This window comes from Dioscorea cayenensis, chromosome 9 (assembly GCF_009730915.1).
Source record: "Dioscorea cayenensis subsp. rotundata cultivar TDr96_F1 chromosome 9, TDr96_F1_v2_PseudoChromosome.rev07_lg8_w22 25.fasta, whole genome shotgun sequence".
NCBI classification, from domain to species: Eukaryota; Viridiplantae; Streptophyta; class Magnoliopsida; order Dioscoreales; family Dioscoreaceae; genus Dioscorea; species Dioscorea cayenensis.
Window position 1 is genome coordinate 13,791,186 of NC_052479.1, and position 27,556 is coordinate 13,818,741.

Genomic DNA, 27,556 nt, shown 5'->3' on the forward strand with positions numbered 1-27,556 from the left:
CTGCCATTCTCCACTATAAAGCTGAGAGGAAGAATATATGTCGGGTCCAGACATTGGTTGTATCAGAATGGCCTCTTCGGGGAGAACACAATGACCTCCCAGGCTAGATCATTCATGCATGATTGCGGAGGATGCTCTATGAGCTCTAATAGGCCATCACCACATGAAAAAGTGGTCCTGAAAAAGCTTCTTTGAAGGCAGTCTTTCTTTGAACTAGTGAAACCAGATATTTATCAATTAACAAATGAGGTGGGCATTCACGGAGGAATTAGGCACAACTCATGTGTATATTTCTGCTTCATTCACCTACTGAACACTTTGTATAAGTCTTAATCACATGAATGACAGCGGTAAGTGCATTGTGGAGAAGATTAAGATTAGACAATGAAGATTGAAGCCATTCATCCTTTTAGAAAGAATGTTAATAATTTGATTTGAAATAAAGTAGTTTTAAGTAACCCAGGAACGAGAGTTTAAGGTCAAGTCTTAGACCGCTTAAGAGTTTTTCGACTTTACTATCATGTTTTTGGAAAGCTAGTAAATAAGGCAAAAAAATTGCTAAAAACCCCTTGACTCATCAAAAGAATGACCAGCAGGATGAAAAAGAGAATGGGCTTGAGGTCGAGAAAAAGATGCGGCTACTAGCTCAAGTGTTAGTGAAACTCACTTTATAGGGGGGCTCATAAAGCCATTATAAGCCAAAGATATAAACCAAGGTCCAGGTCCAAGAGAAGAAAAGACAGACTTTCTAAGTCGCTACCCGAACTAGTGCTTTCCTATCTATAGACGGGGTCAAATAATGACTCCCAAAAAAAGCAGACGACGGGATAAAAATAAAGCTCTCCCATCGAAGAGAAAAGGGAAAGAGCAACGAAAGCTATGATGTGAGGTCGACTATCTCGCCGAGCGCATACAATATCGATCAAAAGTCGAATCGGGTCAGCAAAGAAAAAGGCCTTTGAACTCTCGTTCCGTGTCCACGGATCTTGGTATGCGAGGATGATAGGGGGCCTTTACCGCTTCCCTAATTTCCAAAAATCAGAATCATTAGCATGGGATGAGCCGAATGCAGAATACCTCCTTGAACCACAATGTATGACTTGCTCGATTTCCCCTTCCCTCTCTTTTCTTTTGGCTCCCCTTCCAGGCTCTCTGCTAAAAGTCTCTCGAAAGTTGGGATGCCCAGATTTTTACCTCTAACTACTCTTTTCTTTGGGCTTGGAAAATAGTGAAATTAGATTTGGCGTCTACCGATCACCGAATCAATGTGACCATCTGAAGAGATCCTCCGCTTTTGGATGATCCGAAAAAACAAAAAATAGAGAATAAGAATCCGAATTCATAAAGTTTGATCTCCTGGGCCATGCCTACGCTCCAGAATCAGAAGAGAACTGAGCATCTGAACATCATTAATCACTGCACGAGCACATCTTCAAAGATGAAGATCTGGAGCTACTATGCTCAATAAGAGATCGGCACCATGCAATAGATTGGGATCCATATCCAGAACATGGAAGAAGAGAACCATGCCTTATAGAGCCTTACCTAGTACTAGGGTCCTGAACAGGAGCCAAGCTTAATGGATCAGAATTGGACATCGATAACCTCACCTTGAAAGCATTTATCAGAGCAAGGGAGTTGAGAAGACCGCATTGCATGACAAGAAAGCAAAGGCTAGACAGTTGACGCCTTAAGGTGACTTAATCGAATGCTTAGAGAGTGAGCGCATCTTCGTGAAAGATGCTAAGAGTTGGAGGTCAGCCGTCTCATGGAAGCTATAGCTGGATTGACCGTCAAGGGGCAGGAAAGAAGGAGGTCATTTTCGACCAAAGGAAAAGGGTTCATTCGGAAAGGCTGAAATAATAGCAAATTCAAGTTTGACTTCTTTCGATAGCAAAAGAAGGAGCAAGCATAAATAGAGGCCTATCATCGGATCCACCTCTAGCGCTTAAGGGCGGTATTCACAACCCGATCTTCGATCCGCCGATTCAGGCAATGGAGCTACCAGTGGTAGAAGCATGAATGAGCTGAGCCCCCACTGCTAGACCAAAACCTGGCGACAGATGACATCAGATGAGCCCCATCAGTTGAGATGAGTCGCATTTAAGGCAGTCTGATCGATGACTTCTTACGCCTTATGCCGATTCAGGATCGATTGAAGCCAATACAATAATAGAATGCAAGGGAAGGGTTCCCCCAGGAAAGGCATCTCAACTGCTGCAAGAATCGGGTCATCGACAAGTAATGTGACTTCTAGAAGACTTCCAACCTCCCTATGTATGAGTGGTGAGTGCTTGCTGGTCGGAAGTTTTTTTATTCGACTGGTAGTGGTCGCTTATGTCTATCACCCGATCTCTATGCGTGGCCCCTCGGGTAGGACAATTTTTGGTCTGCTTTGAAGGCTCATTTTGTCGTGTCGACGCCCGAATGTGGTCGTTTAAAACTTAGTACTTAACCTCCTTTATCAACCTCATCGATGATTGACTCGGGCTCTCGTTGGTCTCCCTTCACCATCCGGTCGTATGAGTCTCAAAGGTCCCTACATTCCCGTGATAGAGCGCGCCTCCGCTAAGTTAGCATTCTATCGTGAAGGGCCTATTATCCGCCAAAACAATTTTGATCTCGTTCTTGTCATTCCGGAATACTAGGAACCCGGTGAAGCTAAAGAGCGGATGTACCAATTTGAATGGATCCAATCTCTACCCAGTAAGGCATTATACGCCAATCGCTCAATCTACCACAAAGAAGGCACTCGACTTTTAGTGGTGTTACCCACTATCGGATCCATCGGAATGATCCCTTTTGTTTGAGCCACGGCACCATCAAAAGCTAGTAACCCGAGACTTCGGAAGGGATAAAATCTTGCTCGGACTTGGATAGCCTTCTAACCATTCCGAGTTGCGAGATATTCATCGCTGGCTCCATTGTTCACCAAGACTCTAGACACCAATTTTCCATCGATGTGACCTCTGATGTATAGAGGCCTCAAATGCTTGGTCATTTTGTCTGGTGGCTTCTCAAAAATCACTGTACTGCATCTAGTCTCTTGAAGAGATGGAGTCTGAACTTTAGAACTTTCTCCGCTTTCTCACATTACTGATTGTCCTTTAGCACGAGAGCCTTGGATTGTAATCAGGGTTGTGTTAGTAATAAAAAAAAATCAGGGTCCCTACTCACCTCTGATCCGTCTATTGGCTCCAGATCAGAATCAGCCTCTATAATCTTCGTAATTGGAGGAGAGTCATTTTATTCCACATCCTCATCGACTTCCTCGGGTTGATTCTTCTTTGGACCAAAGACCCGGGGTAAGACGTAATTTAGCGCCACCTTTGGAGGAAGACTCCCAAACTTGAGGACCACCTTCTTTGATAGATCATCATCCCCCATCATTTTGAATCTTCCTTCCCTGTCAAAGGAAATGGTGGTTTTCCTTCCGAATTAAAAAGTCACGGAGTCTTTCATATCTACATCCTAGGTCCGTTGTTTCTCCGGCTCCTTTTCCCGAGGTCGTTCCTTAGCGTCGGTGTTTTGCGACTTTCCAATCAGCCCTGCTGACTCGTAGTACTCAAACCTTCATTCTCTCGAGCTATCAAATTCCTCCTTTGCCATCTTCGCTCGACTCCGTGTTATTTGATCTCAAACCATTGACCCACTTTAGTATTTGGTGGCTTGAATTTGGGGTAACCCCTGAACTGAGCTTGACTCATCATCATTTGAACCACGTTTGCTGGGAGGGTGAAGGTGACTACTTTCTAATCACTTGCTGTCTGGAGTAGTATGCCCCCAAGCCCTTTTCATTTGTTTTAATCTAGGGGCATCTATACATCCTCTCCTTGATGCTAGTAACTGGGGTACCTTGGATTCAAAACCCCTTTACCAGGAGGGAGCGGTAGAGGTTTCAAAACCAAGGATGGAAACTTCCTGCCTTCGACCATTAGATCGACTAATGTCCTAACTCACGATGAGACTCTCTCCCCTGCTTCAGTTTCTTAATCAAACCCGCCCGGGCGATATCCGTGGGCCTGTGCAGAGGGGAAAGAGGTGGCCAATATTTCTGAACTTGGCTTATATATATGAATGAATTCCCTTCGTTGTCATGATCGGGAGAACTCTTTTCTTCGACCTGCTCAAACAAAGGCTGGATCGGCTCAAATATCACCCAATCAAAGTTTTGAGCTTCATCGATCGAACGCACAAATCCGCCATGGAAAACCTTCCTTACCCATCTTTAACCTATATTGACTTAGAAAAGAAAGGGGAACGACCTGGGCACTAGGGTGAGATATGAAAACACCCATCCCATTCCAGCCTCAATATGTGGACCGTCTTCAGTGCCATATCTCTTTTTATGGTTACCCGGGACACTAAATTTACATCCGCTCCCGGTGGGCACAACATCAAGCGGAACCCTAACTTCGATCACCTTCCATCACCGAAGGGTGGATGAATCACGCCCGTTCTCATGTAGGTAGGCTAATTCGAAGTCGTCCATTAAAGCAAAAGAATCCGGGAGCTAGGCTCGCTCCTGAGAGTCAGAGTGATTAGAAATGAGGATTCGCTATAATAAAGGATGGAATAGGAATAAAGACTTTCAGGTTGTGACCTATAAAAAAGGTGCGGTGCGTTTGAAGGGCATTGTGAGGCGAGCGTTGAGTGAGTTTCGAGTTTCATAATTCCTATTTTGACGATAATGACAAGGGGTACCATCCATCGTGGCATTTGAATTAAGGCTTGTTCATTTAGGTTGATGGCGAAGGTTGACTTCCTATCTGACTTCACGAAATAATGGCTATTTAAAGCACTTTCACGTTATAGGTGAGTTTATGAGGAGTTAGCCATTCCAACAGGATAAATACAAGAGGAAGTACTTTCAATGCTTGGCTACCCGGCTCTAGTAAAATATTACTTATTCCCATGACTGGTTAAGTCAAGTTAAACTTTCTGGGATCAATGCATGACTATTAGAGCCTTTCTTTAGATTACGTAATTTTTTTCTAGCCATTTGGTCGAGTCCTTCCCATTTTTAGTCCCTCTACCCGCTTTCCTAGGTTTAGGCCCGAGCCCGTCCGTTCTTCTCTTCACTTCTATTCTGGCGGGTGACATTTTTCGTGGGTAGTGGTGCTAGGAGAGTGAATCTTCGCTAGTTAGGCGAAAGTGCAAGGAGCTTCAAGCACTTTACCGCTAGGTTCAGGGTGGAGGACTGATACAGGAAAGGAAGATTTATTGAATACTGATATCTATCGCTTAACCATTCACTAATACAGAAAGAGCAACACTGATTGCTCAAAAGCACCTTTTTACTAACCTATTAGCTTTCCTTTCTGGCATATGAGTCTGGCATATGAGACTGGCCTCTTCTCTAACTCTAAAGTTGAATGAAAGTTTCACTCCTACGGCTTGTCTATTAACGAGACTGATTCAATGAAAGTCCCTAGCTCATAAGTGCCAGAGCGCTTAATGGGAGGAGATATCTCTTTAAATTAAAGGACGGGAATCTATCTATTTAAGACAGAAAGACTGGAAGAGAAGGGCTTCTTTGCGACAAGAATATGGAATACGCTATTGAGGAACGGAATAGAACGGGATGGGCTGGCAAAATAGGCGGGTTTTTGGGGCATGAATAGGCTTGCAACTATTGAACAATTTCCTTCAAGCCGTATCGAGCGCTTTTGTGGCAATGACTAGATCGACTATTGGATCTTGAATCCACTTCAGGTGGAAGGTGCAGATGAATTGGCATAACTGCCATTGTTCTCGACTCTGCAGCTATTGAATCAGAATATACTTTGAGGAAGTCACTTACTTTCGGCATAGTTTTAAGAAATGCCACATCACAGCTTGAAATAATAGCCAGATGGGATACTAAAAGGGATCCTATTGATTGAAGATAGAGCTAAACTTCGCGTATGGGCTAAGGCTAGACACGGCACCTCTCAAGTTGACCTATGAAAGATATTTATTAAATACAGAAAGGTCCTCAGGAGAGGAGAAAGGATATGCTTACAGTGCTAACACCGGTGCGCATACCTAGAAGGCTGACTCTCTGAACTCTCCTTCGGGTTAACGTATCATTAGTGTAGTGAAAGGAAATTGAAAAACAGAAACAAAGACAGTCGCTAGACTGACTAATTCAGTCGATTTGGCTGGCCTATGGGTGATATAGACTCTTTTTAGCCCGACCCTATTCTTTCCTCCCCTCAAACACGGATGATGAAGCTGAACACTCTCTGGAGATGCATATATAAAAACTCTGACTGTCGATCTTCCCAGGAGAATCGATATATGATTCAGGAGGGAAAATAATTCTATCCTTTAAGAAATTATGTCGATCATTGATTTTTCGCATAAGAACGAGAATTATAATACAATAGCCCAGTGAAGCATAGCCAAGATGCAAACCGTCAAGAGTGAAATGAAAGTGAGATCCTACTAAACTAAAGAATTCAAGCAATTCGGAGTAGTTCAAACACTCGGGACAAGGGTAGAAGGGAAGAAGAGCAGTTCAAGCATGTGTGACCCAAGCGGGATGGCAATCTAAGTCTTTGAATGGACCAGCTAGCAGTAGGTGTCATAACCCCACCAGTAAGTGAAAAGCATAGAAGCAGCGGTTACCCTCCTAGCTCTCATAGTCAGAGTAGGAAGCGGTAGCTGTATCAGCCCAGCAACTCATAGATAAAGGTAGATGTAGCCCTAGTGAAAAAATGAGTAGTGAAGTAGTCCAAGCGAGAAAGTGAGATAAGAAAGCATGTCAGACAGTAAGCCTAGGCAAGGATCCCGAATAAAAGGTAAGCAGTTGTACCAAAATGCAAGTAGTCATAGCAGAGCACAAAGCGGCAAGCAAGGGGTCCGAAAGAGGGAAGAATCACCGAGGTTGCTTGCAAAAGGTGCCATTCGATCGGATGTAGGGAGACTCCCAACTCTTTCCTGAGATAGCCCGAGGTAGGGGAACTCACTTCTGAAGTAACCAAACTAGGATATGGGCATTGAGAGTACATGTTAATACATTATTCTTTAACAAAAGAAAGAGATATGACCAGGGAACGATGGCTAGGCTAACTCAACTCTCTTGAAAGAGGGGATGTTCACACGTTACTAAAATGAAAGGTCAGCTCGTGTCCTCACGTAGGTTGTTATCAGCATACAGATTAGTTGAGGGTAGCTTACAAGAAAGTTAGTCTTGTAAATAACTATATAAGATTAGTTAAGGGTATAGCCGGGCCCATCATAAATGTGAATTCCTCCCCAAAAGACCGCAAAATGGTTAAGGAAATCGTGAACTTTCTGTAACCAGATAAGGATGAATAAGCAAACTGGTTTAAGAGATCTATGGTAGCAAGATTGAGGAGCTCGTTTTCCCCAATAAAAAGGGTAAGGTTACGTGAAGTTATGTGTAGCAATTATTAAACCAGAATACGGCTTTTTCGATTCGGTTCCTTCAATTTTTTTGATACAAAGCGCTTCAATACTGTTCCCTCAATAACGCTCATCGTTGTTGTCTTTGCTAAATAATTCATTATCATCATCTTCAATAGTGTACACAGTATGAGTGGTTTCCCAAGTTGCCATTATACTCTTGCTTAGATTCTTAGGTACACTAGACATTAACTTAGATTTGATTTTTTTTAGGTATATTATATTATCACTGGCATACCCCTTCGTTTGATAATCTTCTAAATTTGAACTACTAACGTTGTATGGTTTAATGAGATTAAGATAGATGAACTCACTAATGATAGAAAGCGGGTGGGCCATCTCACAAAATGCCTCGCTATACATCTTAGATATTGTATTGCTATTCAAAATAGTTGTTATAAAATTATCGTGAACAGTGTATATTTCTCCTCCCATATTTAGCATTTTTTCTACTACTTTCATTGCAATATAGGCATCTTTCTGATGGATAAAGTTGACGAAGGAAGCGATATGGCTTTTCCTACGATCTCTCTTATCAGAAGGTACTCTGAGAGTGACTTTTCGTCTTTTCTTATGAAGTCGATCATATATATAGATATTGATTGCATCCATTATCATATAATCCTGCACAGTGGTAAAGTAGGGTACTTTATAGAAAACAGGGCGTTCCCTAGCAGACACTACCCAGCCTATATCCCGGATCAAGTTGATTAGACAATTCATTCCTGCATATTTCTTTGCCCAGAAGTAAAAGCAGGCTTGGGCAACATCTACGCATTCTTTATGTGTGATATAGTGAGAGAGATGGGATTTTAGATCGTCGATTGTGCTTTTCAAAGTTTTACCATAAATTAATGGCATATAGATGCCTTTCACTATCTTACGATTTAGGAGATTGCAAACAATTGTTGAGAGATTCTTCTCCAGCACAGCCGGCAAAAACTCTTTTAGCTCCTCAAGGAAAAAAGTATAAACATCTTGAATTTCATAGGAGTCAGATCTAATGAGATTGGTTCTTTTAGCCATCTTCTCGTCCAGTAAAAAATAACTCATAATTTGAAAGGCACTGGCCGATGCGTCTTGGGTAATAGGGAATCTCACGATATGAGCTGACGATAGCCATGCAGCACCTGTATGAAAGTCTGTACCATCCCGTTAAGGACAGGTTTTGTTGTTCATATATGAAGGGCTAGTAAGGTTTTGCGCGTTGTAACGAATTAAACCACATGTTGCACTGCTTGTGCAGGCCACCGTCAATTCCTTTGAGTTTCGGTCTTGCGACCGTACTCCCAAGGCGGAGTGTTTCATGCATTAGTCGGGCCCCACGATCCGCGTAGACCAAGGGCGAACACTCATCATTTACGGCATGGACAACCGGCGTATCTAATCTGTTTGCTCACCATGCTTTCACACCCCAGCGTCGGTAAGGACCCGCAGGCGCCTTGGCTTTTTGGCCTTCCTTCGTAGATCTCACGGTTTCAAAACTACACATGAAATTCCACTCTACTCGTCTCACTCAAGTGAATTTGTTTTTGAGAGCATTCCGCCCGATTTTTGGCGACTTTCACTTTCAACCCGATTGACCGCCTACTAGCCCTTTTACGCCCGGTCATTCCGAAAAAAACACTTGGCCGTCTCCCCGTCTTACGGCTAGCTGCGGCACGATGTTAGCCGGGGCTTCTTCCTCGAGTACTGTCATGATCGTGCACTCGACGAAAAAGGTTTACAAGCGGCATTGCCCTTCTTCACTCACGCGATAATACTGGATTGGGCTTTCGCCCATTGTCCAAGATTCCCCACAGCTGGCCCCCATGGGAGTCCAGGCCGTGTCTCGATCCCGAGTATGGGTCGATCATCCGAAAAAAGACCGGGTAAGCATCATTGGCCCCGGTCGACCTTTTACCGACCAACTACCTAATACTACTCGGGGCTCATCAAAGCGGTGCTTTTTGAGCTTGATTCATGATAAGTTTCTAAATGTATCTATTTTAGTATATATATTTGTTGATTCTTGCATGTATTTGTATAAGAATTAATGTCCGTGTTGTGCTTAATCGTGTATTATTTGCTTTACAGGGTACGGGAACGCCATGGAGGACACGAAGATACAATTTGGGTGAAAAGGAGAAGAAAACCATGGCGCGGTACTGTAGCGCATTCACTGCGACCAAAAGTCACTGGGCTGGAGTACTATAGGAGATATACTGCAGCATCGAAACTGCAGTAAGATCACTGTAGCTACCACTGTAGCACCTGGAGAGTTCCCAAGACAGAAATCGAATCATGGCATACGGCCTCAATGCTGTTCTGTATAGAACCCGGGATGATCACTGTAGCGCAAAGGAAGTTGATTGATTGAAGACATACTGGCTCAATGAGGTGCTCATTGAGCTAGTATGGATACTATTTGGAGTGCATTTGAGGAGTCTTCTTGCCCCGAACAGTGTCAATGAGGATCTCAATGAGGTCCTCATTGAGCCAGTATACCACCTCAATAAGGTCCTCATTGAGCTTGGGATTCCACCTGGGATTGAGGGATCTTGGCATTCTTAGCAGCCACCACTTGGGAGGAAGGAGAGAAATGAAGACATCATATTCTTGGGAGATTTAGCTTGAAGCTTGGGAAGATCAAGGGCTTGAACTTCAAGGGGAAGCTTCATCATCAAGGGAGGAGAAGCATTCAACATCTTTAGGGCTAGAAGAAGCGTCATTCGGCCCACATTCTCCCTCCTCTTTATCATTCAGACTAGGGAGTGCCATTTATGCATTTACTTCTTGCTTTTGTTGTGTTTGAGACATTTATTTGTATGATGACACACTAGACTCCCAAGGCCACCGGATGTAGGTGAACCTTGGGGGGGGTTCATCGTGTATTTTGGATGCTTCACTTTTATTTGGAATGCATTGGTGTGATTTGTGGTTTAGCTCATGTTGTTTCATGCCTAGAACTATAATATGGAGAAATCCTTAGTTCTTATTTGAGTTGTATACGTAGATGTGACCTACTCACGTGTACTAGATCATCCTTGAGCTAAAAGGGGAGATCCTTGACCAACATACCGAGAAATTAGATGTAGGTTGCCCCTCCAAACCATGAGGATGAACTTAGGTTAAGTGCGTCTTTATTTCGCAATCTCCATGTACTTAATGCAATCATAGGAATATGACTAAGGAGAAATCCTTGTCATCATTTGTATGGGATTAGGGTTTGACTACCGAGAAATTGAAGTTGAACTATTGTTGAGGTCTGTCGGCCTAAATCACCCATGTCATCTATTCTTATGCATCCGTACATCATGATGAATCCCTCTTGGGAATCCTCATCACTAGGCATGTTCTTATCATTATTGCTCTTGTGATTTTCTTGCTTGTTGTGGGGCTGCTATACTTGTATTCTTAATTACGTTATTGCATGTACTAGAGTAAGAACATGTTTGAGTTGTAAGGTTAGAAAATAAGTGATGGAGGAGTAATAGGAGCTCCTTAGCCCCGTGGAATACTATGACCCCTCTGTCACTCACAGGGTATTACTTGGTGATCCCCTACACTTGCGGGCACATAATCAATTTAGGATTTGGCCCGTACTGTTCAGTAGATTCCCACACGTTACGCACCCGTTCGCCACTTTGTTCTCAACTATTCTGATTCCAGCAAACGGAGGCTGAAAATCTTCGCCTACGTGCGCGCCCTTATGTTTTGAAGCAGGACGAGACTATTTTAGCGTTGAACCTCTTTTCCTTCTGCCCATCTCCCCGAAAATCACGTTCGACTTGCATGTGTTAAGCATATAGCTAGCATTCCTTCTGAGCCAGGATCAAACTCAGATTTGGACTATGATTAAACCCTGCAGTGGTAGAACCTGGTGAACCGGGCGTACTACTAAAGATTGATTCTCTCTCCTAACCACTCTCTTATATATATATTATTAAATAAACCCAATTTCCTCCCTCGGGACGGGACCTTAAAAAATCCACTTTGAGCGTTATTAACGTAATAATGTGGCTCTTAGTTGAGTTCGTAGCATCCAGAATGGATGTTCCTTGTCTAGTGAATGTTACAATCCAATAAGTAGAGTTTCATAGTGAAAATAGTTCCTGGTTTAGTTGCTGAACACGGGAACTTCCTGTTTTCAGTTCAATCAATACATGGCACTGACTTTGTTTGAATGATGCTTCAACTATGACTGACTGAACTCAATGAAAGATGGTTGTTGGTAGCATAATATATATATGCTGATGTCCACTATAGAAATGTTGATGGGTTGCATTGAACAGGCACTGACTCCTTCTCTGAAAGGAGAATTTTCTACATGCTATTTGTCGAATGTTGTCGTAGGAAAGAGATTATGCAGTTCCTATATGCATGGAAGGCATGCCTGATGGGAGTCTTAGCCTACGAAAGTGAGTGTACTATCTTGGTTGGCCTTGCTCTGAGCGCCAGATCATGGTTCATTTAGCCAATGACAGGGGCTTATCCTTTGCCAACTACATCAAAGGATCTCAGTTGATCTCGCGCTCTCCTCTTCTTTCTGGTTAGCCACTAACCTCATTTGCCTTTCTAGCCCTCAAGCTAAGGTCTACAACTGAGAGCTTTTGACTGTCTTTGTCCTTTTCTCTAAAATTCTGCCTAAGGGAGCTCCTACGGAGAGTGTTGATCATTCTTCTATAGTAGCTCGAATGAAAATGGCATGTAGTAAGTAGGATATAAGGAGGCTGAAAGGGGGTCCCCCCTGTATACTCATGGTACTCTAACTCAATGTCGGTTGATAGCTATTCGTGGGTCGGCTCTCCTCCTCACATCAGGTAGAACTTTTTATACCTTGCCTCTTGGTTGGGAATCAAAGTTAAGTTATTTAAGAAAGGTCAGCTTATTTGGTTGTATTTGATGGACTTGATTTTTCACTTGCCGTAGGCGCCATGTTGGACAAGGGAACTTGCCCTTCACTCCCCAGCCTAGTTCAGGCCTTATATATAGCCTCATTGCGGACATTGCAATAATTTGTTTGAATTAAGACGTAGTAGAGCATTCAGTGAGGGCTAGCCTATGTTAGTGAACGTGTTTCCTGGGCCTGATTGTGGGCTTATCTCTTGTTTATTATGTGCTTGATCGTGGCCCTTTGTTTTTCCTCATAGAGGTGCACAACATTAATGGCGGGTTTGTTTGACTTTGGTCACATCGGACACAGACCTAATTAAAGACAGACATTCACTTTCCTAATTAAAGGGCCAACAATGGGTTGAAAAGCACCAACTATCGACAAGGCATAGCTGCACTTACCCTGTGGCTTAGGAAAGACAAAATGAGACTACTCCTATGCTGAGACCTTGTTAAATATTATTACAATGGACTTTTGACTGTAAAAAAAACCTCCATTCAAGTGTTCTGGTATTGCATCCGAGCACGCTTTAAAAAGCTCCCTTCTCTGTAACCTGGCTGGCACTATAATAGTAGGCCTGTCCGGTTCACTAGCCAGCCTTCCATCTTGTGGGTCGGGTCTACTGTTTGCGGCCGTCCCATGGCACTTTCTTTTTTTATACTTTATGCGAGATTGTGGGTTTAGTTACCTATACGCTCTGGATGTTCACACCTGCTATCTCGTGGCCTCATGTTGATCATTTACTGCCTTTCAGTGATTCACCTTTGACCATCTCGGGACGGACCTGACTTTGATGGTTAGCTTTCTGGGTTTAGTCTGACTTTATCTTTATCGAGTCTCTAATTGATGGATGATTTACATGACGAGAGCCTGCGAATCCAATCATGAAGTTCACAAGGCCAGAAAGAGAAAACTATTTAGTGAGTCATATGTAAGAGAATCACAACAGTCTAAAAATTCCTTTAAAATTGAGTCTATCGAGATCCGCAGATTTAGGGTCTGCACGACGAGTCTCACTTCCATTATCAGGTCACTTCTATACAGAATCGAGAATCAGTGTTTGCGACGCGAGACCGTAGAATGAAATCCAGATTGGGTCATAGCTTCTTTCCGGTCGGAATCGAGAGGGGGTCTTCCATTGGCTTGCTTGCTAGACTTTACTAACTGAACCAAAAAGAGGCATATAGAACCCTTGCATGCCGGATCAGAAGAGTGCCATCAGTCATAACTTTTCTCATCAGAGAATCAGAGAGCTCAATCCCAAACTCAGCTATGACACCATCCTCCTTAAAAAGTCTGCTTTCCATTCTTCTGAACTAGTGGGATAGTCTGATCTAGACCCAATTTTCGTGTCCTCTTCGCCAGGAGAAGTAGAGCTTACAAGAGAAAGAGATGATGATCGCATAGAGGAGAGATCCACCACAATATTCTCAAACATATGGAAATACAGCAAAGCCAGCAGGATGGGCATCTTTCTATCGCATCTTTCAGCTCTATGTGCCTACCATTCAGAATCCACAATGTCTTTTCCTGGATACCCGATTTCCTTATGGAATGGTGGAAGCGAAGGGAGTCACTCTACTGAGGGCATGTGGCTCAAGTTGTCATTCTTGAAGATTGAAGCATCAGATATCCACTTTGTCTCACTCACTTGAGACAATAACACTAGGCCAGCTTGAAGACCTTGCTTGTGGAAACCCATTTGAGATAAAAAGAATAGAATGGATTCCGCTCTTTGCCATACATCTACGGGAACTCACTTGACATAGCTTTGGAGAATGGTCTCACTCCTGTTGACTGGGTCTATCCCTCTATCTAAGACCTTATAGAAAGAAAAAGACTCGTCTTCTTTCAAGCTAGTACGACTGATCACTCTATCGAACTCTGAACTTTCATGCGATAGAAGTAACAAGTTGCTTCAACCCTGGTGACCGGCCTAAGAAGGTGCTACTGGGCGAGATCTACTTTGTTATCTTGGCTACCTTATTCGCATGGCCGAGAGAGTAAATCAGCTTTATTATGAAAAGCAAAAATGAAAGAGAGCTCTTCTTTCTATAAAGAAGTTATTAAAGAGAAGTGTAATCAAGACATTGTTTGAAACAATAAGTAGGAAGCTATTCCGAGTACACATACGAAGGCATGGGTTGTCTATGGCTACCTGGTTCACAGAAAGATTTTTAACTCGAATGAGTAGGATACAACACTCAAGACAGTGGACGGCTGGGAATACCGATACCGGCTATGTCATGGACTCAATGACGGTGGCTCCATACGGATCATTCCTTAGTGTGGGAAGTAGCTCAAATTCCCCTCTTAAAACAGAGACCGGTCACACCTCTCATTAAGGAGGTGTCCCCTTATCAGTGAAAGATCTTTCGGTGAAAAATCCCAGTATCGCATTAAGGATCCGGTGCTTTTTCCAAAGCTAGATCCGACCCTTGTTTGACTTGATGAGAGATTTTCTCGGTATCAAGCTGTTAGAGAGGAGGTCGGGTAAGAGCGTAAGAGAGGCCCGTATGCAGGTCGCTATAACCAACATGTCTCAGTATGAAGGCGGTGTTTAGAGAAAGATTCATTATAAGCCACCTTTCTCGGGTCTTTTATGGTACCATCAAGACGAGTCGTGATGTTAGACAAAAAACAAAAGCTGTCTTGATTTTTGTATCAAAAATCAAGTTTCATTCTATCTTGCTTGGAAAAAGTTACGATTTCAGTATCAAACAAAGGAAAGCCATTCAAGTCGATGAATAGAGATGGAAAAGAAAAGTGCGTGTCAAATCGAGATTGGGTAGGTGTTCAGCTCACCGCAAAATGTGAAAAGGTATCAAAAAAATCATGCATTTAATGGATAGCCGGGGCATTGAGAAGGAAGGACGCTTTCAGTGGCAAAAGGCCATGGGAGAGAGAGCGTTTGTGATCCATGGATCTTCGATCGGGAAACCGTATCTAAGCTCCATGGCTAGTCTGCCCTCTTTGGACTTTTCAAACTTAGCGAACTTAAACATCTTAGTAGCTAAAGGAAAAATCAACCGAGACCCGTTAGTAGCGGCGAGCGAGAGCAGAACAAGGGTTTGAATCAAAAGAAATCTGAAGTGCTTTCATTCAATTTGTTGTGGATTGGATGACAGAAAAACCAGCAAGCAACAAGCGTAGGCTGTGTTGTTTAATATCTTCAAGAAAGACTCATTCTTTAAAGTGGGAATTAATCTGGACAACAAGAGGTGTGAAGTATTCCATGGAGATGTGTGGGTGGATACTGAGCCAATTCATATCACAGACTTGTCTTGTCTAGATCACGATAGTAAACTAATCATCTCCCAACTAAAGGAAAAAAATGTTTACTGCTAAACAAAGAAATTACTAATCTAAATTATAAATTATCCCAGAAGGAAAGAGAGATTGAGGAGAGAAAGAAAGATATTCAATCACGGTTTGATCCGTCTCGGTAAAAATCACGTTATAGAATTTTGACCGCTTTTTGGTTACATTTATAGCAATGCTCTTGGTCTGTCTGTCTCTGTCCCCTCTTCTTTGTTTCTGTGCTGTGATGCGAGACTTTCTATGTCATTTGTTGTCTTGGTTGGTATTCTATATTCCTCATCTTATATTCTTTTTTCTCTTTAGCTGACGCAGGCTTTCCAAGCAACTACCCCCATTGTCTGCTTTGCTTGGTAAACAAACGGTCTAACGTAGCCCATGCGTCTGAATTTCTGGATAGTATAAAAGATACATCGGCATAAAGGATTGAGTAGAGTGGGATGATTTGCAATAGAGCATTGTTCATTCAGAAAGAAAATAGCGTAGTGCTTTAAGAATACGAGAATCCATACTCAATTTGACGAGTGATCAAACCCTTGTCCACATCCTGACGGTGAAACTTCTTTCAAACTTGACTTGAGGAATTCTCTTCAGCCAAACCCTGTCACCAACCTTGAACTCCAAGGGCCTCCTCCCTTGGTCAGCATACTTCTTTATTTCATCATGCGATAAGCTTTTGAAAGCACCTCTTCTTTTTTCCTCTCTTGGCGGTGAGATTCGAACCTTTCCACGACCCCCTTACGCGATGATGACAACTGGGGGCTACCCATACGAGAACTTGGCCACATCAAGTTAACTTAACCAATTCCTCTGTGAAGCAGACACATAGTGATGGAGATACTCCTACAACAAACCATGGATCCTCTCGGTGCACTGCTAGGGATTGCCAAGGCCTTTCCGGGACAAGCAAAGGCTGAAGAAGACAAGCTTCGCGTCTTCTCATAGACTTGTCTTGCTGGCACAACTTCACATAAGCTTCAATGTCCTCACCCATATCAGGCCAATAATTATGCCTAGATAACAATACCTTCATTCTCAAGGCACTCGCACTGCACTGGGCACGGGGTTGATTACCTTAACTACGGTGGTGTGGGCGCCAACGCTCAACCCAAACCGTGTAATGGTTGCCTCTCGAATGAAATTATGAGTGGCTCCAGTGTCCACCATGGCATGGGCTTCCCAGGCATTCAAGGTCAGTGGCACATAAAGAAGACAATGACAATGGATACCTTTCACTGCCTGTCGAGTCCCCAACAATTGCAGAGGATTGATCCAGCTCCGAGTCACTGTCACCCTCAGTGACAAATGCAGCCAGCTTTTCCCTCATCGAGCAATCCTGCAACACCTTCAGAAACTCATCCCACGAGCCGAAGGTAGTCCGACCAGCCCGAGCATCATCGGCCCTGCCGAGTTCTCCACCAAAGATTGGTATCGCCAGTAAAGTACATCCCCACCAAGGGTACTTACTCGACTTAAGCTTTCTTTCTTCGGGTCTCACGACCTTTGCTCCAACTATTTCTTTAGAAAGGCTGTCCTTGTTCTTCTTCTCCTTGCTTTTCTTTGTTTTTCATTCGAAAGTTCAATCAAGAGATTCAAAGCTCAAAAAGAGTACTCTGTATAGAATGAATGTGAGTCAAGCAAAGCCTTAGAATTCTTCAGACTAAGGAAAGAAGGCGTAAACTAACTATCGGAAGCTAAGAGCACCTGTCTCAAGAATTGAAGAACTAGCAACTTGAAGAGCTTTCCTTAAGAACCCCAGGAGTCCCACATCATACGGAAAATCGACTGAGCCACATTCAAGCCTCTAGCACTTAAGTCCCTACAAAGCCCGAGGTTTATCAACTACGAGCATGATAGCTCTTCCCTCTTCTTGTGAGGATTCATCCATTAGACCTTCTACCGATCCACTCGGCAAAAACTAGAGCGAGAACAAAAGAAGGCAAGAACTTGAAGCCCATTTTGAAGAGAAGAAATATAGTACTTTCTTTGAGAGCACTAGACCTTTTTCTCTTTCTGGATTGATTCGCACTCCTTTGCACGATACGGCTTGGCCCATGAGACCCTATTGTCTCATTGTCACAGCTCACTTTACTACTTTGGAGAATGCGTTTTTCCCCTTCTACGGTTCATAAGCGCTCTAACCCATCAGGAAGCTCCATCCAAATTCTAGTTGATGTGAGCACTTCCCCAGAGGGAGAGTCTGAATCGAGCAATGAAATCTTGGGTCCTTTGTCTAAGGGCCCTTTCGTTCCACTAAGCTTAATGCACTTTTCAGGGTTGCCAAGGTGGTATTGGTGGTCTTGTTTTATCATAAATAGATAAAAAGAAAACGCTATTCTTCCAATTTTTAAAGAGCCTTAGCTATATGCTTAACATATGCAAAGAGCTCATTTACTCGCCTCTAAAATTAATTATTATTATATTTAGTAAATTAGTAAAGCGGATTTCTCCCTTGACTCTATCATCATCTTTCTTTGTTCAAGTATGGAAATATCTCCCAGAGCTGCGGAACTCACGACTCTATTAGAAAGTAGAATGACTAACTTTTACACGAATTTTCAAGTTGGTGAGATCGGTCGAGTGGTGATAAACGCCTAAATGTATGTATTTTATATGTATTAATCTTGTATCATTTGTGAATATGCTAACGAATTGATGCCCGTTTTATGTCTAAATTGGTTATTTCGGTGTTACAGGTCTTAAATGAGTCGAACAATGCTAAAAAATGTAAATCGGATGAATTCGACACCAAAAACGGCATTTTTGGGGTCCCAGACTCATATCGGCATCATGGCGGTATTGTAGCGAGGTCATTGTTCTTCTTTACGCGCCATTTGGTCTGTGAGTTTCACGGGCTCCATGTGCCCGCATGGGTATTCGTGAGGTTTGCTGGAAATTCTCAATACTCGATTCTTTAGTGGCGAAAAATCGTAGCACCGGCATGTTTTCTGGGCATTTGGCTGTGAGCTTCATGGGCCCGCATGGATGCCCACATGGGCTGACGGGATATAAATGAAACCGATTTTTCTAGGGCAAAGAGAGAAGTTTTTGGGAGAGTTCTTGGAGCCGATTTTCACCAGTCTTTAAGAGGTAAGATCACACGTTTTGGAGAAGGAAAATCAAAGGGAGAAGCTTCGGTTTTGGCTAGATCTTCATCGATCTCTTCTTTGGGGAGTTTGTAGGCAGCAGGGAAGTCGCCCTCCCATCGCGGCATCCGTGGAAGCATTTCCACCTAGCTTGGCTTGTCTTCCTACTTCTATTGTTTGAGGGAGTTTTCTTATGCCATTTGTAGTTGTTTTCATGGACTTGTTGCTTGTATTTGTTTGCATGGACAAGTAGACCCCAAGGTCACCGGATGCTTGGGTGAACCTTGGGGTGAACTATGTATTTGGATGATTTAATTTTGTCTATTGCAATTGTTGTGTATTTTTGATTCATTCTTGGTGCATTTGATGTGTTGCTTACATGAGAACTCCGTAAACCAAGCTGCTAGGGTTGTACTTGGTAGCGTGACCATCGCCCTTGTACTAGACACACCAAGTTTGGAAGGGATTCATGTATGCGAATACGCCGTGACCATCGGGTGATTCTGACCCCTCCACCATTAGAGCTAGACCAAGTTGTGTTTTCGGCCCTAATTAGGGTATTTCCCCACTTGTTAATGCAATCGTATGAGGATTTGATCGGGAAGAAATTACGTGTCAATACTTATACCGGATTAGGGGTTAATTGCCGTGACCATCGGGTTGATCTAATTTAGGAAATCTCTAGGTCCAAACCTTCAATTGCATGACATTCTTAGCATCCTTTTGCACTTTAGTAGCCCCTAGGGAATCCGCATCCGTGACCATTTCTTTCCCCTAATTTTTATACCCCTACCTTATCATAGACTCCATTTGTAGTTCTTTTTATTTCAAGTAATAGATTAGAGAAACCCTTCGAATCATTCGGCTAGACAATACACAAAGAGGAAGTAAGAGTAGATTCTTGGGCCGGGGAATACGACCCTCTCGTGCTCGCACGAGGGGTATTACTTGACGACTCCGTGCATTTGCAGATCGCTCATCAAGTGGTCTCAGTTGGAGATGGGATTGCACGTGTTTATGGATTGAAAGAGATTCAAGATGGAGAAATGGTGGAATTTTCCAGTGGTGTGAAAGGAATAGCCTTGAATCTTGAGAGTGAGAATGTTGGTATTGTTGTCTTTGGTAGTGATACAACTATTAAAGAAGGAGATCTTGTCAAATGCACTCGGATCTATTGTGGATGTTCTGCGGGGAAAGGCCATGTTAGGCCATGTGGTCGATGCGTTGGGAGTACCTATTGATGAAAGAGGGGCTCTAAGCGATCACGAATGAAGATGTGTCGATGTAAAAGCCAAGGGATTATTGAACGTAAATCTGTGCATGAACCTATGCAAAGCAGGGCTTAAAAAGCGATGGGTAGCCTTGTTCCTATAGGTCGTGGTCAATGAGAACTTATAATCAGGGATAGACAAACTGGAAAAACAGCTATAGCTATTGATACTATATTAAACCAAAAGAAAATGAACTTAAGGGGCACCTCTCAGAGTGAGACATTATATTGTGTCTATGTAGCGATTGGACAGAAAAGCTTGACTATGGCACAATTAGTTCAAATTCTTCCGAGTGAATGCTTTGGAATATTCCATTCTTGTAGCGACCACCGCTTGGATCTTGCTCCTCTACAATTTCGGCCCCATATTCGGGTGTGCCATGGGGGAATATTTCACGATAATGGAATGCACGCATTAATAATATATGATGATCTTAGTAAAGCAAAGCGATGGCATATCGACAAATGTCATTATTGTTATGTCGACCACCGTGCCGTGAGGCTTTCGAGGATGTTTTCTATTTACATTCCCGTCTCTTAGAAAAGAGCCGCTAAACGATCGGACTAGACAGTGCGGGTAGCTCGACTACGTTACCCGTTATTGAAACACAAGCTGGAGACGTATCGGCCTATATCTCGAAAGGCTTGCAACATCCTAAGGTCAAAACAGTACCTCATACTATGACCCTTATTGCTTGTTGCTTGGGGCAATATCTACAAATCCTATCTAACTTATTGATAAGTGCTTGTGTGATATTAATGCTAAGCATTCTTTCCTTATGATGAGCATTACTCTTCTCGGGTTTTTACACTAATATGTGTGTGTTTTGTGTTACTTTTGTACAGGTAGGGTTGTGAGGCCGAGTACGAAGGAAAGAAGCCAAAGTGGATCATAATACACTGATTTTGGAGGAAATCTTGCTAAGGTTCAAACGCGAACACATAGGTCGGGTGTGAGATGCTAGAGTGTGTGCCAACCTCCTCGTATTTGAGTTAGCGCAACCATTTGGAGGGGCACAAGGGCGCTCATACTCAAGCATTCCGACTTATGCAAATGGAACAAGATCTCCACCAACTTTTCCATCATTGAAGAAGCAAAGCGATTCACGACGTGAACGATGTGCCCGTTTGCGTTACCCTCGATAAAAAGTATGGATTCGGGAAGTATTTTCAGGGCGGTACTATAGCGTAGCATCGTAGCAAAGCACTTTCACGACCGTCGAGAAAAACATGAATTCGGAGGATCTACATGGGCGTGTGGAAATTATACACGGCCGTGTTTAAATTCAACATGGCCCGCGTGGTCGCCCGATTCCAGCCCTATTTAAAGCCGATTCAGCCCCGATTTCAGCATTCTTTTCTCCATCTTTTCCCCAACTTGAGAGAGGGCTTCGGCTAGGGTTTTAAGAGGTATTGGCTAAGGTTTTGGAGAGGTTCTTTTGGCTCGTCATCGCTCATTCCTTAGGAAGAAGGTTGGTAGGGGAGATTCCGTCGAGGCGTATCCCTATACCGCATTTGAGGGAATCCTTGGATGACGAGTAGAGGACTTTCCACAAGACCATCGACACGACCATCGAGGGGGTTTCTCTATGTATTCATTGCTTTTACATTCTATTTCTTTGATTGTACTTAGCTCCATGGAGAACTAAACCCCTAGTGGGTACTTGGATATTTGTGAACCCTAGGATGTATTCATTTCATTGAACTGCTTTATTATGCTTTCAATTAATTGATGTTTATTGTGAGTTCCAACCTTGAATGCTTGATTGTATGAACATTTCCCCTAGAGTGACACTAGGGTTGAGAGTTCTTGTTGGTAACCTTGTGAGTGAGTGACACACCACGAGTGTTAGACAAAGCTAGGTTTGAGAGGGTTGAGATGGTGAGACGAGAGGTACAGGAGCGTCCCCTTTCCCCTCCGACGTGATAGATTCTACCTCCGTTCCTCGAGTTCTTTGTTGTCATAATAGAGTGAATGACCTAAGGGATGAACTCCTCGGGGAGCTTAGTTGCGTGGCAACGGAGTGAAAGCATTGAGGTGATCTTAGTATCTAGGGCTCAATTGTGGTTAGGGACCTTCCACTTGGACCAAAGGGTTAGATCTATAATTAGGAAGAGATTTATCACTTGGAATCCCTAGAGCTCTTTGCAACTCTATTTGAGTGTGAGGTTGAGAGGTTATCTAATCTCCCTTTGGGACATGTATAGAGTTAGGCATAGTTGACCTTAGATTTGGGACTATGTAATTAAGGATTTCCACGACTCACCATTGCATCGATTTGGAAGCATAATAGAGGGTTCTTGCACTTGAAACAATTATCCTAGACGGAGCATTATCCGAGTACCCCATCTTTATCGATTACCTTACCTCCTCCTTTACTCCTGTTTTGTTACTTGTTGCTTTTACTTTTGAGAATTAAATCATTGTCACACTTATCACTATTGATCTTTCACATAGCTAAGAAGCGGATTAAGTGTTTTTTATTCCCTACTCCCTGTGGATTCGATACCCGCTCATCAGGGATTATTACTTCGACAATCCCGTGCACTTGCGGGATATACGAAAGGGGACCTTGTCACTTATCATCACCAGGCTGAATGTAGTTAGAGGGAGGCAACTTAATCCTATTCATCTTCAACAAGATATCAAAATAAGACTCTGTCTTGTCAATAGGGTAACGAAAGTCCTTCCTCTAGCCTTGCTTCCTTGGGCAACTGGATCGCCCATTGCCACGACATCGTCCTCGTCCTCCTATCCTAATTCAGCAGCATGTACATACACGCCTTGAAAGTTATAGAAATCCTCGAGTGCAATGAATAGAATTGGATAAGTAAGCTTTAAATGAAGAAGCAATTTACCCTCCTTTTCCTTATATAACTGCTATTTGTGCTTGCTTACTGGACGGGCTTGACGGGGCTCCGAAAAGAAGATCTTCTTTTATGAACTCGCTTTCGTTTTGCCTAGCTGGACTGCCTCCTCCAAAAACTAGTATTGGTGTCGCTACCTATGTCATTTCGATATTAGCGAGGGATCCGCTTCTCAGTGAGAACTAGTGCTTGCTCGACCTTACTTATACTAATCTTTTTGCAATAAGAAAAATCATTCAAAGGTCACGGGAAAGCTTACCGAATTCTCTCTTTACTTTAAGGCTAAGGCTTTACTTCACTTCAAGCAATTGTTCTCTTCCACCATCACAGGGATAAAGAAAGACTGGTTCCCCCTTTCGAACAAAAAATTCCTCTTCCCCTTTCACTCAAATAATGAAGTTCTGAGAACAACCTCCTTAAGAGTCATCTTAGCTTGATGTGCTGGATGTTCCCTTACTTATACTTAGTAGGATGGGTCTGTCTACTAAACCATGTTGAGTACCGACCAATGGATATGTTTGGAATAATGAGGAACTGAACAAGCAGAGATAAGAATGGAATGCCTGAGCTTATGTCTTTCGGGGCTTGATCTGACTTCTTCGCCAGCTGGCTCGCATTCCAGATATAATTGAGAAATCCTTTTCATTCTCTCCGTTCTCGATGAGGTAGTTACTTGTAGAAAATTCCATGTCTCCCCCCGTCTTCAAATTTGACATGACAGCATATTCTCTGTCTTCGATTTCTAGAATGATTGCGCTCTTTGGTTTTATACCCCGCTTTAGGTGGGTAAATAAAAATATTTACATTTCTTTTTTTACGGCGAATTGATTTAACTGGGTTATTATAAACTCTTCGTTTAGGTCAAGGCACAGTCCCCCTTTCCCTTCCTGTGCCCCTTTTTGTGAAAAAAACCCTGTACATTCCTTGTAATTCAACCGCGTTAAGAAATCGCATCTATCTTGATATGCTGCTAGGGTCATAGTTATTCTCCTGTTTATACACCCGCACAAACAAAGTAGCAATAATGCGTGCTTCGTGTATATTTGAGGAGAATCTCAATCGATGGCATCTTGCATTAAATGGTTTGTCTTCATCTGCAAAACAATGGGGTATTTGATTAGCAATGATTACAATGGGTACATTTTTTTTTCTTCGTAAAAAATTCTATAATATTTTAAGTCTAGTCTACACTCTTGGCCATCTAAGATTTTCAACATGGTATTGGCATATGCCCTTCCTTCTTGGGTTGCCCCGATGATCGAACTCTGGCTGTCAGGCTCGTGGAATTCATCGAATACCCATAAGTCATAATAATCGTGTGCTCCCGAAAAAGAATTCCTTCGCGAACTCGCGAAATATACTTGACTTTAGAACGTCATGGAAGAGCCCTTTCGACAAAGGGCTCAACCCAGGCGGACTGGTGTCACCAGTCGTGCTGGATCGCCTTGTGTGCCAGCATTCCGAAAGGAGGCGGGTATGCTGGTTGGTAGTTGTGGGTCCGTCGAGGGACAGGATCCCAGGTCTGCAACTTACCGATATAGTGCATCGAACCTCCCCTTCCTTACTTGGATGTGATTAGTCCAATAACGAAGGCCCGATGGATGACAACATTGGTGCCATCCTATGGTCTCCATTTAGAAGGTCATGTGGGTGAGTCCTCGCTGGTATGCACTCTTACCAGGAGGGGGATAGAATCTCTTTATCGAGTAGGAATGGGGGGTGACGCGGAAGCCTCCCACCCCTGTCTTATCATGGGTCCAATTACCCAACCGTGGGGCGGAGGTAATTGAGGGGTGCTTTCACCACCACCTGGATGCTTTAACATACCGAAACCATGAAAAGACTCTTCCCTTCTCTGTTGAAAGTGTCACCTATCAGGTGGCAGAGTGTCTTAGAAGACTCTCGGATCTTGGGAGGCTACTTAATTAAGAAAAATTAATTAAATAAGGTGCTTCTCTTGGTCACTGATGGTCTGACAAAGGAGCTTTGTATTGGCGCCTACCTCTTTTCACGGTCAGTCTACAAGTTAGGGAAGAGGTCTGGGTGGTTGCATGTAGCTTTGTATTTAAAGCAGTGCGCCTCCAGCCTTCAGAAGGCCTATGGAGGAGTTCCCTTCAAACCTGACTTGTTGCCTGTCCCAGTGTCCTTAACTAGGTCTGGGTATCCTCGAATCATCCCTCCTTTCCATAGATTGGAGATCTATAAAAAGAATGAACGTTCGGATCTATTGGTCAAGGTGTATCTGTCTTTCTTTTCATTGGCTACAGTTATTTGTCTTGCCAAGAAGATTGATAAGACAACCTTTGACCAAACCAAACCGTTAGATTCACTAGTTGGCAGCAAGGTTTGCTTTTCTTTTGACCTTAAGGCAGCCACTGAGAGGTGGCCCCTGTTATTTCTATTTGAGGTCTTACAAACTTTGTTTGATACTAGTTTTGCCGAGACATGCCTATCTTTTCGAAAGCTCTATGTTTTGGTTCTATGTCTCATTATAAGGAGATATAATCAAGTCGGAGATGAGGCTACATGATCCCGAGTTCCAAGCCCTACTACCTTGAGTTAGAGACGGAGGCAGCTCGCTCCTGCTAGAAAGCTCTCTTCTAGAGGCCAAGCCCTTAAACTGATTATGACAGAGTCAGAATTTTACTGCCAAAAAAAAAGACATGGCTATCGTCCTATCCACAAAAAGACTACCCCTTTTTGTCTTGATAACGATCAGTCTATTACTAGAAGTTGCCCTAACATCTTGCAATCTGAAATGCCGGATCATTGGAAAGAAGGTTGGCGTCACCATTTTACTCAAATCCCTAAGAGTAGACTGACTTTTCTCACTTCAGATAAGAAGATTGTTTAAAGCAATCATGTCTATGGTACCAGGATTTCTAAACTAGAGACCCAAGTTTGGAATCTCATAATCACTTGTCTGACTTCATGGCAGTCAATCCTCTTCCTCATTGGAATAGTGAGTTAGGGATACAAGATGAATTGAACCTTCGTGCCTACTTTGTAAAGCTAAGCCTCTATATGATATGCTGAAAGCGTATAGACGCGCTACCTTGATATGCTTTTTCTAAGGTTTAGCTCTATTTTCTAGCTTTAGCATATAAAAAAATCAAGGTTGACCTTGATCCTTCAATAATGAAGCTTTTCAGGAAGTGTTTTTGACTCACAAAAAAAGATCGGTTCCCAATACACCGAGTTGGCTCTGCCACTTACTTTTTTTCATTTTTAGCCTTCGACGAATTGCAAAATTCTAGGATCCAACAGGTTAGGATTGAGAAAATATATATCCAAATAGTCCAGATCCACAGATGGTTTTCTCTTTTGTTTTAGTAAAAGATTGTGAATCTTTGCTTTGACAGACTAATGCTCATGTGCTGAAATGTCCGGCACTTTTCCTGCAATAGGCACAAGGGAAAGATCGGCTTCCGTTGGGGCACTTCAAGAATATAATCTTTCTCTTCCGGCGGCTTCTCAGGAGACTTTATCTGGGAATGACTTTTCCATTCAGTTCAACTCGGGTTCTTTACGCAAAGAAGTTAGGGCAAAGGTCTTTGTTACTTCGAAAATAAGGAGGTTTTTTCCAAATCCCGATATATACTCTAAACTAGTGGATTGAGGGGAAGAGTTAACCAATCGTTTCATCAATAAAGACTTCAAACTAGGCTAGTCGATATAGTAAGAGTGACTCTTTGGGTGTGCCTGCCTTTCACCCTGTCAAAGAAAGACTAAATCACTTCTAGTCTATCGTATTTCAAACTTGAAGCTTGAGCTACCTCAAAGACAAGGTTACTTGAGTTCAAAAGCCCACATTACAACTATCAAGCTGGCGGGAGACACTGCAATCTGTACATCTCATCTAATGGTGTCATTTATGTTTTTTACTTTCTTCAAAAATATATCTTCGGCATTCAATCTTTCATCCTCCACTCTAGGTGGCTAAAATAAATGTCATCCAAAATACATACCATACTCTCTGATTTGCTCTATGCCCTAGATTCCCTCTAGTGCATCTTTGCTCTTGGCTATGATTTCTTTCATTTATGAATCTTTAGCATATCATATAAGGGTATTTCTGCATATTTCCTAGTGAGGTTACTAGATAGCTTATTGCTTAAATATCATTTATACCAAGAAGATTTGTGTATGGCGGTCCATACAAGGCGAGGGCTCTCTTTGTTTTAGGTAAAGGAAATATGTTTCCATAAAGCCTTTTTATGTTAAGAAAGTTTTTCATATGAAAGGGAATTTGAAAGCCATCTCTCAAAAGAGAGATCGCTTTTAACACCTTTCTTTTACAAGAGAAAGCTAGAAAGCGAGGGAGTGATAAAGTAGAGATAGAGCTTTTCAAGGGCGTAATAAAGCTTTCGATGGCGGGCCCCGTGATGAGTGCTAAGTTTATGTCATGCATAGTATAGAATACAACATTGGAGGCCTTTTTCCTTTGAGTGTGAGCAATCAAAATTTACTATTTCAATTTAAGTAGATAGTCGGGAATATGGCATAATCTATCCCTGTGAGAAAGCCTTTTGATTTGAAGAATGCCGCTTAGATATATATTTTATAGTTAGCTCTTATCAAGCTTTTTAAAAATACCTGTAGCAAGCCTAGTTTGAAGAAGTCTTTCAAAGGGGTGAGTATTTCCGGGCTCTATCGAATAAGGCGCAGAGGGGAGAGCAGCTTCTAGGTTACATGATTATAGGGCTAGTGATAAGTGCTTGTGCG

At 42.7% G+C, this 27,556-nt stretch overlaps 1 pseudogene; it reads left to right on the top strand.

The window, feature by feature from the left end:
* The first annotated feature begins 18,091 nt into the window (after positions 1-18,091).
* Positions 18,092-25,361, top strand: LOC120268500 (annotated as a pseudogene).
* The last annotated feature ends 2,195 nt before the right edge of the window (positions 25,362-27,556 follow it).